Source organism: Dama dama, chromosome 12, assembly GCF_033118175.1.
Source record: "Dama dama isolate Ldn47 chromosome 12, ASM3311817v1, whole genome shotgun sequence".
NCBI classification, from domain to species: domain Eukaryota; kingdom Metazoa; phylum Chordata; class Mammalia; order Artiodactyla; family Cervidae; genus Dama; species Dama dama.
Genome location: NC_083692.1, coordinates 684,647 through 701,714, shown reverse-complemented (window position 1 = coordinate 701,714; position 17,068 = coordinate 684,647). Strand labels below are relative to the sequence as shown.

Below are 17,068 nucleotides of genomic sequence, written 5' to 3'. Positions count from 1 at the left end.
TTTCCATAGTTTGTTGTGATCCACACAGTCAAAGGCTTATTGTTGTCAATGAATACATGGATATAATACCATGTTCTTTATCTATAGATAACTTTCATTTCTAGATTTAGCATACATTAATAATGACCAACATTATTAATGTCTGCAACTTAGTTTCAAGTAACTCTCAACCAAAAAAATGTGTGTATGTGTGTGCACATAAGGGGAGAGAGAAAGAAAATATGACAGAAATCAACAGTTACTAATTAGGACAATATACTAATGTTCATGCTGGTATTTCAAAATTTTAGTGTATGAAAAAATTCTCCGGACAAAATATTTGTTTTAAAACATACTTTACCATTGAGATCTTGTTCAACTTAACTTTTCTTTGGCCATTCAGAAAGTGTTTCAAGATCTTACAGTTTATAAATGTTGTGATAAACAACAGTGACTCTATTATAGAGGTATTGAAGTGCCAGAAAACAGAAAATGGTATTAATAGTTGAGCCAACTTTTTACTGTACTGAAACTCCTGAGCGCTTCGAGAAACAAGATCCATTTATCTCACTGCATTGTTAATGAGGATAAAGCTTCGATAGTAGTGAAAGTGAACAAGAGGGAAAATGAATTGAAGGGTTCTTTGGGTTGTTTGGACTTCCCTGGTGGCTCAAATGGTAAAAAAAAAAAAAAAAAAAAAAAAAAAGAAGAAGAAGAAGAAGAAAGAAAGAAAAAATTGCCTGCAATACAGGAGACCCAGGTTCAGTCCCTGGGTCGGGAAGAGCCGCTGGAGAAGGAAATAGCAACCCACTCCTATAGGTGGTTTATTTTGAAATTTTTTTCAAAATAGTATTAGAGATCCTTGGACCAAAGAAGTCATCAAGTCACTTGAAGTGGCATGCCTACTCTCCTCCTGGGAAGAGTATCTCATTTTGTAACTTTTTATTTTGAAACACAGGTTCACAGCCAGTGCCATCTCTGCTGCCCATTAGTAACTCGCTACCTTGCATGTAAGGACTAACATCAGGGGAACTGCAGACTTTGTAAAGCAAGTCCAGGGTAAAGGAAACAAGTCTTGCCATTTTCTTTCACTCATAAGCCTTTTGTCATCTCCATTTCATGTGATATTTAGAGGAAATTGAAATAGAGGAGAAGGATTTTTCATAAGCTACGTCCTCAGGTGGACAACTTTGGGATATTAAAGGATTCTGACAGGACATTCTGTTGGTATTACGAGACTTTTGAAAATGCTGAACTTAAAACTGCGTAGAAGGAAAAAATAGATTCAAGAAAGTGTCCAAATTGGAACAGATTAAGCAGATGGAACTTTCAGTCTGGACTGACTTTTGCTGAGTTAAATGGAATCACAACTTTTGAAGAATTTGGGGATAATAGAGGAACAAGTCATAAACATCTCTTTTCCTAAGAGTACAAACCTTGGGGTGTGTGTAAATAATCACACTTCAGCTGTATCAATATGACTCATTTTCAGGAACTGGTTGAGATTTAAGAAAATTATGATCATCAATCATTCATAGTGTCCCTGGAGTTTTGGAGATAAATATTTGAATTCTGAAATCCTGATGACATTTATAGCTATGTGGCTCAGCCCTTAAAAAAGACTGCGTTCCGTTTACTGTAAAATCCTTCTATGAATACTCAATATGGAATCTAAGGTTAGTCTCAGTGTGTAGATTCAGAGATTACGACTCTGAGAGCCCATCTCAGTCTCCTGACTCTCCATAGGAACGGCTTAGTTGTGGGGTAAGATCATGGACTGTGGAGCCAAGCAGCCTGAGTTCAGGATTACTTCCGCCATCACTATCTGGACGACGTTACAGCAGATATGTGCATCTCTTAATGTTAGTTTCTTCATCTGTGAAATGGGTTTAAGAACATCTAGTTCATGGCATTTTACTAACAACTACAAAGAGATAATTTATGTAAAATATTTCTCAGTACCTAGGGAGCATATAATAAATGGTGAACATTTTTCTATTATTAATTGTAATAGGTGGGGTCACAAAGAGTTAGACACAACTTAGAAACTGAACAACAACAAGAATCACACAGATATTTTCTATTACAATATGGCATCTGGTCCCATCACTTCATGGGAAATAGATGGGGAAACAGTGGAAACAGTGGCTGACTTTATTTTTTGGGGCTCCAAAATCACTGCAGGTGGTGATTGCAGCCATGAAATTAAAAGATGCTTACTCCTTCGAAGGAAAGTTATGACCAACCTAGATAGCATATTAAAAAGCAGAGACATTATTTGCCAACAAAGGTCTGTCCAGTCAAGGCTATGGTTTTTCCAGTGGTCACATATGGATGTGGGAGTTGGACTGCGAAGAAGGCTGAGCACCAAAGAATTGATGCTTTTGAACTGTGGTGTTGGAGAAGACTCTTGAGAGTCCCTTGGACTGCCAGGAGATCCAACCAGTCCATCCTAAAGGAGATCAGTCCTGGGTGTTCACTGGAAGGACTGATGCTGAAGCTGAAACTCCAATACTTTGGCCACCTGATGGGAAGAGCTGACTCATTTGAAAAGACCCTGATGCTTGGGAGCAGGAGGAGAAGGGGACAACAGAGGATGAGATGGCTGGATGGTGTCACAGACTCGATGGACATGAGTTTGAGTAAACTCCGGGAGTTGGTGATGGACAGGGAGGCCTGGCGTGCTGCGATTCGTGGGGTCACAAAGAGTCGGACACGACTGAGCGACTGAACTGAACTGAGTGCTATCTTATTCTGTGGAATTCTAATGTTTTCGTTAGCTTTATTGAAAACTAAGCAGTGAGCCACCATATATGCTGTATACTGCTGTATGAATAAATTATATCATTTTGGGAGTCCTTTTAAAATAATCTGCTGAAAATGGATATGTGTCTTTTTAGAACTAATTTTTATTGGCGTATAGTTGCTTTACAATGTTGTGTTAGTTTCTGCCTCACAGTAAAGTGAGTCCACTATACATATACATACACCCCGTGTTTTCCGATCTCCTTCCCCTTTAGGTCACCAGAGTACTGAGCAGGGTTTCCTGAGCTATGCAGTAGGTTCTCACTATTTATCTCTTTTATACATAGTATCAATAATGTATAGATGTCAATCTTGACCTCCCGATTCATCCACCCCCTATTTTACTATTATCGATAAAATTTATTGTGATACTAAAGATTTCCGGTCATATGACCCCATACTTAAATCTTGGATGCCCGTGATTCCTAGATTCAGCCCTCCTGTTTTATTCTGATTCTTGACGTTGGAGCACTGTCTCTTGATCTGTAGTGAGGAGCGTGTTCTGGGTCTAAATGTTGTCATATTTTAGTTATTATAATATAAAGTTACCTATAGATTACTGGAAAAGCTTTCTTGAATAATTTAACATTCACTTGGGAATGTTTCTAACTTTTACAAAATTTTCATTAAATGCCCAAAGGCTAAAAGAGGCTTTTAATCTCTTCTCAGCTGGTTGAAGAGCTACACGTTGTGCTTTGCTGGTCATTCTGTGAGTTAGTCTTTAGCTCGTGTTCCTTTTTCCTGATGTCCTTACGAAGTAGATCTTGGAGCCTGTAACTGTGCTGCTGCAGCAGACTTTAAAAGGTTGCTCTAGACTGAATTGCAGAAAGCACGCAGGCCTACCTCAAACTCCCAGTAGCTGGATCTCTAGGACATCTCCATTAGAGGAGTTTTCAGCTTCTTCAGTTCTGAAATGGAAGTAATGCCATTGATTCCACTCAGTAAACTGAAGGTTACCTGCTCTTATCTCTTTCTGTCTAACCTTTGGGAACATGGAAAACTGATCATAGGCCATTTGCTCTCAATTTCTGTGACATAGGTAAGAATGATGGCTAGGTTAATCTGGGTTAAAGATATGCATCTATTAAGCTTTGCTAATACTTTAAATGTAGCTACTTTGAACCACTCATAGGTAGGCTCTAGAAGTGCAGTTAAGGTCGCCCTTGGTCAGTGATGGCGAGGACAATGATAAATCACTAGCTCAAATAAACTTTTTGGGCCCAATTGAGGTCTCAGAACACATTAAGGAAAGTAGCTTGCAGATAACAAGCTGTGTCAAGTGAAGTGAAACGCCAAGCGTTCTGTCTGTTGGAACCTATTGATTTTCATAGGGGCTATTGCTATTAAGCTAGGTACCCTGGGATAGGAACAGGGATATTTCTATTGAGTTTGTGACAAGTATATGTCTACAAGAGAAGAGAGATAACTGGGTAGAATGTTAATCTTGGCCTGATTTGTATGCTTTACCATTCAGAGATCCACTTGGAAGTCTGGATGTTCTTAGAGAAACTTAGTCATTCTAGTTTGATTTTTTTTTTTTTTTTTTTTGATAGAAACGCTGCTGGAATCCATCACAATTCAGCTCACTTATCTATCTTCTCATTATATTGATCTTTCACAGGCATTTTGTTGCTTTTTAAAAAATAACACCATAATTTAGAGGCAAGCTGGTGCAAGGGGAGTATGTGTACTAAGGCCACAGCTCACGGAACGAACGGCTGCCGTAATTTACCCCCAAGAGCTGGGGGCGTGGAGTGCAAGCGTTCATCACTCAGGCGTATCCGACTCTGCAACCCCATGGACTGTAGCCCACCAGGCTTCTCTGTCCATTGACTTCTCTAAGCAAGAATACTGCAGTGGGTAGCCATTCCCTTCTTACGGGAATCTTCCCGACCCAGAGGTTGAACCCAGGTCTCCTGCATTGAAGGCAGATTCTTTACTCTCTGAGCCACCAGGGAAGCCCCAGGGGAGGAGGGAGAAAGAAAGAGACGGAGAAGGGGAGATACTGAATATACCAGTCCTGGTCTGTGTGCTGTTATCCGAAAGAAACATACTGTGCACTTATACCATCTACTCAGGTTATCACGTTAAACCCTCTAGGACTTTTATAAGTGGTGAGTGGTTGGATCTAAAATGGTCTTCACCCTTTCTATGAAGTCTGTGGAGCAGCAGCAGGAGTGACTAGCCCGCACTAGAGGAAATCTTAGAGGGAGAGCTTATGTCACCATTCCCTAGCAGAAGATAGAGACCGAGCTTCATCAGAGACCTGAGTGCAGAAGGTCTGGTAACCAGAGGAGAGGTGCAGAGAGGCTGAGAGGAGCTCCGGGACGGAGAGCTGGGGAGCGGAGCGGACGGGCCACAGCCGGAAAGGAGAGACAGGATGAGCCTGCAGGCACACTCAGGATCCCTGACGTGTGAGCTCCGGGAGGGAGAGCTGGGGAGTGGATGGGCCACGGCCAGGAAGGCCAGGAAAGCTGAAAGAGCCGGGAGAAGCAGATGAGCCTGAAGGCGCACTCAGGATCCCTGACTTAGTGAGGAGGAGAAGGGCTGTAAGCTTAGTGCTCACCACGAAAAACATTCTAATAAGTTTTGATTTTTATATCTGTTTGTGGTAAAGGTTGAATAATGGTCAAAGCTGCATCTATCCAGACAATGTAAGAAGAGAGGAGAGAAAAACGGCTAAGAGGAGATCAAGTCCTGGAACTCCAGACTGTCAATCTGCTGAGAGAGAAGAAATGAATGACTGTGTGCATAAGATATTGGTTAGAAGAAATCCAAATAATTTTCAGTATTGAATTAGCTTAAAACAGTTTATTTTTAAAGAAAGTGTTCTCAGATTACCATATGCCAGTTCAGCAATTTTAACAGGAAAGAACAAAAATGGGAGCCACACTTAATTATTCAGCAGTCTGTAGTAACCCCTTTCATATGTTCATGCAAAAATGCTTCATGGGAATTTTCCCTGGAAACCAAAAGACTCAATAGCATGGAGTCCTAAATCTGAGCCCTTTCTGTTTGATCCCAGCTAGGTCCTGAAAGAGAAAAAGGGCTAGAAAAAAAGGAAGGAATGATCGTGGCCCCGATCTGGTACTGAAGCTAGATACTGCTCCTTGCTTATCTGATTAAGGATGAAAAAGCCTTTGTGGACCGACACACAGACACCGAAGCTGAGTGCAGATCAAGTCACTCTGCGAAACGGGACTTCCTGTGAACAGAGAAAGCAAGCAACGTGTTTCTTTTCTAGATGCTGTAAAGCCTTAGGTTAGTGAGTGTCAGTATGCAGCGCCCACTAACAAGTGAAAGATAGTAATGGAGCGGGTAATGGGCACCGTTGCGGGTGTGGCTGCCTTTGTCTTTCTGTCTCATGGTACACCGGCCGCACGATGGTCCCACTGGTGGCTGTGTATGTGGCGTCTTTTCTCTCTTGTCTTTTGGGTAGACGGGATGCCGATGGTCCCGCCGCAGGCCGTGCGTATGGAATTCCAGTGTGCCCTCCGTTCCAAGTGTCAGTATCACAGGGTACGTTTAGTTAAAGCTACTCATACTTGAGCTTTATCCCAGAGGTCTGAAAAATGTATCAAATGGATAGGTATATCTACAATGCTTTTTGCCCCACAGGATACCAGGCTGTCACTGGGAGGATTTTCCTCTGAGATTTTGAGATCAGGACAGTTTAGGACTATTTTTCCATTATAGCATCAGGACATATTTGGGTGTCATGATCAGTTTCCAGGTGTGACAAAAATAATGAAGTAGTATAGGCTGTGAATGACTTCTTTAATCGATAAATCAAAGTGAATCCAAGTTTGCTATCCTCATCTTTTAAATTTTGACATATTTTCTGAAGGGGAATATGGATGAGTGTCATGATTTACCTACCATATTTATATCTGCATAAAAGAAGAAATTTAAGCATCCTTTATTTTCTATGACAGTTAAAATTCTTGCTGAATCTGGTACCAACTGGGTATCTGGGGGGAAAGTACTTAAAAGTTTTAGAAAAAAATATCTTAGTTTTTTTTCCAGTTTGAGTCTCTTTTAGCTTAAAAGAATTTCTCTAGGATAAACATTCAGTGTAAATCCAGCTCTGTCTTGGAGCTGTTTCTCTGTCACTCGCTCTTCCTACAGTGGCTTCTGGGTTCAAGGGCTGCTGTCACCGTGGAGCATGGCCCCTTCCGTGACCACAGGGCAGAGGTACACACGGCCACTGCCGGCGCTGACCGGGACGGGGAGGTGAGGGCGTTGGCGGCTGCAGACGGCCGTGGAGCACATCAACACACCGTGGGCATGAATAGGATCAGACACTCAGAGGAGGACAGGACCACCCAGTGCTTGGATCACAGGCCCTTTCCACTGCATTCCGCGCACCCTGACAATCCTGGGGGCTGTTAGCAAGAGAGGGAGCGGTGCTGGATCCGCAGCATGGAATGTATCCACATCTGCCCAGTCAGTCAACGTGGGGCTTTATAGCTGAGCCGTTCAGTCCAGAAGAGACTGGAGAGCACGCTGATGGTGCATAGAGGACGTACACATCACTGCATAGAAACGGACTCTGAGAAGGACTGAGCCGGTATGCTTCCATTGTTGATTTCTGGAAGCATCTGATCTCTTCAGGAAAATGAAGCTCTGGGTTAAGATGTTAAGATGATTCCTCACCAAAGAAGGCAAATCCAGATTTATGCAATGAGAGAGAACACCGCCGTGGAGCAAAATCAACCGGGAGTTTTTCTACAGACCTGAAATCATTAAGATTTGTAGTATCTCATTCTTACTGTAGCCCTAGAGCTTTATGATGTTACTTTTAGGATCATTTAAAAGTCTTTTTTGTCTATAGCATGTTCTTTTCCTTTTTAGAGGAACTTTTTAGCATTTTTGAACAATTTTAACTGGGGTATCTGAAAGTCTTAATTATCTTGGAGAGATTGTCAAGGAGCTAAAGAGCATCCAGGTGTTCCCCTACCCAAAGCTATCCTCAGAAAGGTATTCAACCCCGAGATGGTACTTAAATGCTAGTATTTCCAGGAGCACTTTTTGTCTTAGTTATTTGTTTTTTGTTCTTTGACAGGTTACAAAGTCATAAGTGTCTTGAATATCTAAATTCTCAATTTTGTGTCTCATAGACGATCACCTAGTTTTAGGATCAAAGGGAGAATTCAGGCCTCTGAAAACACACAGTGTTCTGCCCTTCACTTCAAATGGTTTGGGGATTGTACCACCAAGTCATTGCTGTCCAACTGAAAGCAATATAAAATGAGAAATGAATTTTGCTGTTTTCATGCTTCCTTAGTAATTTGTAAAGTGCTTTGAAAACTACTGCCTTGATGGTGTGAAAATGACCAAAAAGAACAAAAGGGACATGGTGAATTTGTTCCAGTTCTGTTAGAACTTGAATGTCTATAGGATCTGGCTGATCCCCAGGTCTGTAATAACCCAGGTGTTACCCTGATGGTCGGCAGTAATTAATAAACATAAGAAATGATCTTGAAGCTTCTATGGAGCGTAAGTAAAGTAGTACAGCTCTCATCCTAGTCTTCAAAAAAAGGTGAAGGACAAAAATAAACTCAAAATGGATTAAAGATCTAAATGTAAGACCAGAAACTATAAAACTCCTAGAGGAGAACATAGGCAAAACACTCTCCGACATAAATCACAGCAAGATCCTCTATGACCCACCTCCCAGAATATTGGAAATAAAAGCAAAAATAAACAAATGGGACCTAATGAAACTTAAAAACTTTTGCACAACAAAGGAAACTATAAGCAAGGTGAAAAGACAGCCTTCAGAATGGGAGAAAATAATAGCAAATGTGGAAACAGACAAAGGATTAATCTCGAAAACATATAAGCAACTCCTGTAGCTCAATTCCAGAAAAATAAATGACTCAATCAAAAAATGGGCCAAAGATCTAAACAGATCTTTCTCCAAAGAAGACATACAGATGGCTAACAAACACATGAAAAGATGCTCAACATCACTCATTATCAGAGAAATGCAAATCAAAACCTCAATGAGGTACCATTACACGCCAGTCAGGATGGCTGCTATCCAAAAGTCTACAAGCAATAAATGCTGGAGAGGGTGTGGAGAAAAGGGAACCCTCTTACACTGTTGGTGGGAATGCAAACTAGTATAGCCGCTATGGAGAACAGTGTGGAGATTCCTTAAAAAACTGGAAATAGAACTGCCATATGACCCAGCAATCCCACTTCTGGGCATACACACCGAGGAAACCAGATCTGAAAGAGACACATGCACCCCAGTGTTCATCGCAGCACTGTCTATAATAGCCAGGACATGGCTCTCTGTAACCTCCCCGGGGGAGCGGAGCAGTTGTGGGATGCCGCAGTGGGCTTAGACGGGCAGGGATTCCACCAGGGCTTTTATTACTTCTGTTTCTTGGAACAGTCCCTATTTATCCTGGGAGAGTGCAATCTAGAATAAGTAGTATAGTGACTCTTTGTAGCTCACAGTTTAGAAGTCACAGCTCTTGCCTGTATAGACTGGACGATCTGGGTCCTCAGCTCTGCTTGTGAGACAGGCACTCTCCACTCCACTGATGTTGATGACATGATTTGGCTGGCAGGAGGAGAAATGACTAACCAAAACCACTCTCATCTAAACAAAGCTGTTAAACCAGAGAGTTTTCCTTTGAGCCACTGATCTTTTATATTCAAACACTAGCACCATCCCTCATTTATTTATTCAATAAATTAACATATAGCAGGGGTTGGTAAGTAATGCTGGAGTTACTGACGGGTAAAAATAGACAGGCCATTTGCTATTATAGAGCTTATGTTCTGGGGGAAGAAGCAGGTAATTTACAACTGATGGTAACACAGATTTGTGTGAATTTATGAAGGGACTAGCGTGATGATCTCATGTGTGTATGTGAGCCTGTCTGTGTGCTAAGTCACTTCAGCCGTGGCTGACTCTGTGGCGTGGACTCTGCCAGGCTCCTCTGTCCATGGAACTCCCCAGGCGAGAGTCCTGGAGTGGGTAACCCTGCCTTCCTCCAGGGGTCTTCCGACCCAGGGATTGAACCCGAGTCTCCTGCGGCTCCTCCACTGCAGGCAGATTCTTTTTCCCTGAGCTACCGGGAAGCCCTGTGTATACGTGCATGTGCCTTCTTTTGGTGCAGTGACCTGGGAAAGCCTCTCCGTTGCTTTCTGAGTGAAGTGGGAGGGTCAAGGGGAGGAGGCCTGGAGCCTGGTCTGGAGGTCGAGTGGCCGGTGTAGCAGGAAAACAACCTCCGCCCCATCCCGAGCTGTGAGGCCTTGGGACCTTGGGACGGGGAGGTAGCTTTATTCTGAGCACAGTGGGGTGCCAGCATTTAAACTGGTGAGGGACATGACCTGATTTACATTTTAAAGATATCACTGGCTGCTGCATGCAGAGGGAGAGATCAGAGGCTAAAAATCAGAGCAGGGCTACTAGGTAGGCAGTATTACAATATTTGCAGCCTTTAAAGTAGAAAGGTCAGACCAGAATGGTGACATGGTATAATCGATTTCATGTGAAGAAGGGAGTGAGCAGATATTCTATCAAATGCTGCTGACAGAGTAAGATAAGATCAGAAAAGTAGTTAGTCTCCTTCAAGGAGACCTCTGGTCTCTCCTATAAAGGCAGGTGAAGCCAGATTGAATTTCACTGACAAATCTATGAGGAAAGGGAGGAGGACGTGGAGAAAGAATACAGAGAGGGCTAATGGAGAGGTTTTGTGCTAAGGGGAGCAGAGTTACACTTTGAAAGCAGGAAGGGGGGGGGGTGAGGGATTGGGGAATGAGATGTTTTTAAAGATAAGACGTATTAAATGAGGGTGACCCCCGCCATGTATTCTTAATGCCAGGGAGAGATACAGAGATGAAATAGGAGAAACGTAAAAGTAAAAGTTGCTCAGTCGTGTCTGACTCTTTGCAACCCCATGGACTGTACAGTCCATGAAATTCTCTAGGCCAGAATACCGGAGTGGGTACCCCTTCCCTTCTCCAGAAAGAGGTATGTAAAGCCCTTTCTACTTTATGTATCATGTTCTTTTCCCATTTTTCTCTCCCTCTGTCAAATCTGTTTCTAAAGGAAGTCTGGCATCAGTCAAATCTTCTGTATAAGCTTTGTTCAGTTTGTTATCTCTCCCAGGAATATTTTAAGCCTGCTTCATTCACTGTAAAGTAAAAGCCTGTTGCCTGTGAAAGGGTTTCTAGCATCTGTGAGCAGGAAGGCTCATATTTTAGACCTTACGAATGAAGGAGAAGAGGTAGCCTCCCTTGAGAGAGCTGCTCTCTTCTGAACCTACCTGATGTACAGAGGCTTCAGGTTCTGAAAGACACGTGTCTTTTTTCCTGGGCTGAGCTTCTAAGAGGCATTTTTTTTCTAGCCTAAATCCTGTTCCGATCCTCAGGCTCCTCCTCTGTTGGAAAGCTCCCCTTTCCTCCATTTCGTTCTCCCAAATGTTTCAGAGAATGCAGAGTAGGAGGCAGTCATCACAGAACTACCAAAATACATTGTTTCACAGTTCTCAAAACCAAGCTTATTTGAGCTTTGTTAGTTTGTCTTCTCATTCTGATTAGAGCCAGGTTGGCATTAGACTAGTCTCATTAAGTGTGGAATAGGAGACTGGCTCCTCTGCCGCTCTGGTCTTCTTTCTGCCCCACCCCGCCACGCCCGTGGCTCCTCACGGCCCCCACCACTGAGGCGTCGCTGCTGAGCCGTGACCTCCTCTGCGTTACTGCCCCTTCCCTTCTCCTCTGAGTCCAAAGTTGTGCTGAAATATCTTGGAGAAGAACATTCAAGACAAAAGACTATCAAGGACAAAGTGAAAAGGCTCAGAAGTGGAGACAATCTTTGATTCTTCAAAGATCAATTTGATGATCAGCGAGCTACAGTAGATGGCTCAGTGGTAAAGAATCCGCCTGCAAGGCAGGAGATGCTGGAGACATGGGTTCCATCCCTGGGTTAGGAAGATCCTCTGGAGTGGGAAATGGCCACCTACTCCTATATTCTTGACTGGAGAACTCCATGGACAGAGGAGCCTGGTGGGCTACAGTCCACGGGGTCGCACAGAGTCGACACGACTGGGCAACGGAGCACACACACGCGCCAGCGATAGTCCAAGGCGGTGAATAGTGTGTGAGTCCAGCTCCGGGCAGGACCATGCTGTTGCTTGCATCTTTCTAAACCCGATGCTCTCCAGTCTTCACCGTCTCAGTAAATGGCAATATCATTCCTCCCATTTCTCAAGCAGAAAAGCAAGCAGTCACCCTTTACGCTAAGGTAGTCGTGAGATGCCCAGGTTTCTGTTAGATGAAGAAGATAAAGGAATAATCAGATCCGGCTAGAGTTCTGTAGGTATTGGAGAGAATAGCTTCATGTAGGAAAACCTCAATATTTTTATGTGTCTCACATTTGGTTTATGCGTGTTCAAGTAGCAGTTCTTGGCTTTCAGATCCTTGTAGGTTAAAACTGTCATTCTTGAATTTAACAAAGCTCCTGTTGTCAAGTCATTTCACCAAGCATGTTATTGCCAACACATCCTTGTTGATATGTCTGAAAACAGGATGCTAAATTAAGCAGAAACTGTGCAGAAAAGAGTTGTGAAAAGTTAAAGATACTTTTCTGCTTATTTACCATTAATAATTTATATTTTGCCTCTTTTCACAAAGAATCTAAGGAGCACAGTTCTGTAGTTCACATCATGTTCTCTGGTCATTCTTTAAACCAAAAATGAGCCTAAAAAGTCAGAGAACTAACAGAGACAAAATAAGACTTACGATCTCCATCCCTGCAAAGAGAATGAGATGAAAGTGAGCATTTATATGGAGATGCTGCTTTACTTGACTGTCTCCTAGAAGAAGCAGAGCAGGAGCCAGCTTGCCCAGAGTACTGGGAGTTCCCGAGTCTGGATCTCGACCCTGTCTGAGACGGCCAGAGGATCGAGGCCACGAGAGATATGGGGGTGCAATTACTCTCCTTTCCAGTTACTTCACCACCTGTGTCTCTATTCATTATTCTCACATGCAGAGACTGGTTTTCCTTTTTTTTTTCCTACTTAATTCCTCAGTACTTTCTTCTTCATGTATTTTCAATTCTTCCTTCTTTTTTCCCTTAGTCTTCCACATCCCAGCGTAGGAGTGTATTTGCTGTGTGTCTCAGTGAAGGGCCCACGTCTGATCGACTGTTCGATGGTGGAGCCTTCTTCTCTGATGTTACTCTGGAACTGTACCTCTTACCCATTTCTCTCTCTCCCTCCATGGAGGCAGACAGCAAAGTTGGGATTTCTTTCAGTATTGAGGAATCTTGATTTCCATGGAGTTTTAAAACTGTGCAAATGATTTTATGATGATGGAAAGATGTATTTCTTTGACTGTTTAAGGTAGTTCAGTTCAGTCATTCAGTCGTGTCTGGCTCTTTGCGGTCATCACATGGGGAGGCTAAAACATGACTTTACATGTGCCCAAGCCATCTAAGATTATCAGTGTCACATTGGCGGCTATTCAGCGGCACAAAGAGTGTAAATGGAAGAAAAGCTCTTTCTGACGGGCAGTAAAATACAGTAAATCAGGCAAGCAGCTCTGGTCCCATTGCAGTCAGTCTGATTTTCCTGTGACGGATTAAAACTGTGACTGGGCCAAACGCCTGTGGGCCTCCCAGATCCCTTGCACCTAGCTGTCTTCAGACCAGGCAGGGCTGTATGGCGTGCTGGCTGCTGACATCCGTAGGCCAGGCCGGACACACATTTCAAGCTTCTGACTCCTCCAGCCAATTCTAAGTTTGAATGAGATATGACACCTGATGAAAAGCAATATGGCATCGCAAGTGACTGTCCGAGACTACATATGGAACCCAGAGGTATACAAATTCAACACCTTGGGGCCAAAATTGGCCAGTGGGAAAGAGGGGAGGGAGTTCCTGGGCAGGTGAATCCCCTCTCTCCCCACCGTCCCCTGAACTGGAAGGCGTGGCGATGGTGTGTGGGTCCTCCGGGGAGGGGCTGTGTGCCAGCTGGGTGCGGCTGCCCCCCGTGACGGGCTGCGTTCTGACGGCTCAGTGCAGCCGTAGCTGACGTACCTCGCTGCCCTTCCCTTTCTCCTCATGCTCGCTGCATTGGGGGTGCTCATTCCAAATAAAAACCTGAACGTTAATCCCCACCTTGTGTTTGTTCTCTGGGAAGCTAAAGTTAGAATTTTCTTGTGTATTTAATTTTTGTGTATATGTGTAATGTGTATTTTTATCATTGAAACTTGTTAGCAATTAAAAACCATCATTCTCCAAGTTATTTTGTACATAGTGAAGGTATGTTTTATGGGTTTTCCGATGAAAAACTCAAGAGTGACCATGATTGGACAAAACTCCTATACAACAGTGTTGTTGTTGATTTGTTAAAGCCATCTGTGGATGCTTCTGAAAGATGCAAATTACAGTAGCTCTTGAAGCTAATTTCAAGCGGCAGTAATGACTGTTCATGTCGCTGCCCACTTTTGTGGCTTGCTTGACAGTTATGTTCTTGGAAAAATAGCACTTACTCTGAATGGCCGTGCCCCAACTCGGACCCTCTCCTAACCCGCCCGGGGGGTTTTAAAGTCAGCTGTCTACTCCTGACCGCCGGGCAGGCTGTCTGCGGTGCGAGCGGGCGCTGCCCTCTGGCTCTGGTGTGCGGGCCGCTCACCGCGGGGGCCTCTCTGCTTGCAGACCCCGGGCTCTGGGCGGCTGGCTCAGTGGTTGGGCCCGTGGGCTCCGCTGCCCCCTGCACCTGGGGCACGGGATGAGCCCGTACCCCCTGCGCTGGCACCAGGGAAGGCCCTGCCCAGGTGTTTGGAAGGGAAAGTCAGAAATGGGAAGGCAGCAATACCTTCTGGAGCAGGAGAAACACTGGGGAGGTGTCAGGCAAGGTGGCTGGCAGGACGCACCCCGGGTGACCTCTGCACCGCGACACCTTAGGGGGAACCACCCCCACAGTTCGGCTGTCTAGGGACCTCTAGACTTTGTTTCGAAAAGGTGACAAGTGACTCTCAGCTAATCTCCGTGGGAAAGATGTTCTGACCTGAGCCTTGCTCTGTCCTTGGCTTCTCAGCCGTTTGTCTCCTCTGTTGTCCCCTTCTCCCCTTCGGCCTCATTCCTGCTGGATTCCTCAGGTGCCATTGCCTTGGCTGCTAGTCCAGGTTTTGCCACGCAGTTTACTCTCTGTGGATTGATGACTGTAAATACCCCAGTTTTCTCTAGTTTCTTCTTTCTAAGATTCTTCCTGGCCTCCACTTGAGTCATGACCCGTGTTCAGTCTGGGCTTCAGCATTCAGGCGAGCAGGGAGGAGACGGCGTTCACATTTTTCTTTCAGTTCAATTATTACTGCAATTTTGTTTTTTTTTCTAGTTTCTGCTTCCAGATGTGTAATGTTGAGGTTTCTGGAGTAGCGGTTCTCAAACTTGTGGGCTATAGGAGCCCTGTCTACTCTCTAACTCACTGAGAATCCCAAATAGCTACACGTTTGCTGACTCAGTGGTAAAGAATCCACCTGCTGTGCAGAAGACTCAGGAGATGCGGGTTCGATCCCTGGGTCAAGAAGATCCCCTGGAGGAGGAAATGACAACCCACTCCAGTACTCTTGCCTGGAAAATCCCATGGACGGAGGAGCCTGCTGGGCTACAGTCCATGGGGTCGCAAAGAGTCGGACAAGACAGCACAGCACACACACCTTTACTGTATTAGAGACTGAAGAATCTACAATAAGAGATTAAAGAATTTTGAGTGTTAATTAACTAAAGCTATAGTAGTAATAAATCCAGTTCTAGTATATTTGAACATAAATAATTACAGTGAAAAATAAGTTTATTTTCCAAAAGATACTTAGAAGAGTGTCATTATTTTGTAAATCTCTTTATTATCTGGCTTAATAGAAGACAGTTTAATTCTCAACTGCTTCTGCATTCAATTTGTTTTGTTTCAAGTATAGGAAAAAAAAAAAAAAATCTAGTCTCACCCAGATGCATTGTTGGAAAAGGGTAAGTCTTTTATATACCCTGAAAAGAGTCTTAGGGACCCAGAAGGGTCCTCCAATCATACTTTGAGAGCTACTAATCTTAAGTATAGTGGGAAAATAATTACCCTTTGCAAAATTAACTTTAAAGAAAATTAATTCTGAATTAAAAACAAACAACTACATCAGAAGAGTGTTATTCCAAATAATCTGATCTGCTATGAATATTTCCAGAGTTAAGATAATTTTCAAAGAACTAATTTTTGAAGGCATCCCGATATTTAATGTATTGACATAACATGATAAAACCACCACAGTATTGTAAAGTAATTAGCCTCCAATTAAAATAAATTAATTAAAATAAATAGATTTGCTTAAAATTCATATTGGTATTAAAAGATTTTACTATATCATGTGAAAAGAGTTAAAGGATATCTCTGATACTTATTTTAAATGGATCAAAATTATGAAAACAAGGAAGAAAACCTTGTATTACATGAACATTAAATGTGTAATAAGAAACATAGGTTCGACTGTTAACAAATCTTAGAGACACTCATGTTCTGAAATTTTTTTAAACATCACACAATAATGAAAAAAAATATATATATATATATATATTTGTATTAGTGAGGAAATTCAAGTTGTCCTATGGAGAAGATTGTGATTAAAAAAAAATGCATATTCACTGGATGAATCCTTCTTACATGAGACATCTGAGATAGTCAGACTCATGGAAGCAGAGAGCAGGCTTGTGCTTCCTGAAGGATGGCTGGGGAGGACATGGAGAGTTGCTGTTCAGTGGGCATCAAGTTATACAAGGTCAGAAAGGTCCAGAGAGCTACTGTACAGCACATTGCCTGTAGTTAACAGTAAGATATTGTTTGCTTAAAAATTTGTTAAGAGGGTAGATTTCACATTAAGTGTTCTTAACCTCCCCCCGCCCCCCCCCCCCAACACACACACACACACACAACAAAGGGACATGGGAAACTTTTGGAGGTGATGGATGTATTTATTACGTTGATTATGGTGATGGGAACTTGTGTCCAGACTCACCACATTGTATACACTGATTATGTGTGGGTTTTTGTATATCATTTATGCCTTAGCAAAGATAGAAAAAGTGTTACATTTTTAAAGTAATTAAAAAATTATTATGTGTATGGAGATTTTCCTCAATAGCATCTGCAGAGCTGAAATGGAGTGTGAGCCAGGAGCTCTTCGGAAGAAATCTGTCAGTGTCGGCCTGCTTTAGCAATGCCTCTCTCTGTCAGAGATCTCCCATCTGATGCAAGTAGAATGTCTTTTGTTCAAT

The 17,068-nt window shown here is 43.0% G+C and overlaps 1 protein-coding gene across 1 annotated transcript in view; it reads right to left on the bottom strand.

Annotated features, from left to right (window-relative positions):
• Nucleotides 1–17,068, bottom strand: part of LOC133065907 (histone-lysine N-methyltransferase PRDM9-like) — a 389,343-nt gene that overhangs the window by 26,546 nt on the left and 345,729 nt on the right. The window lies entirely within an intron of this gene.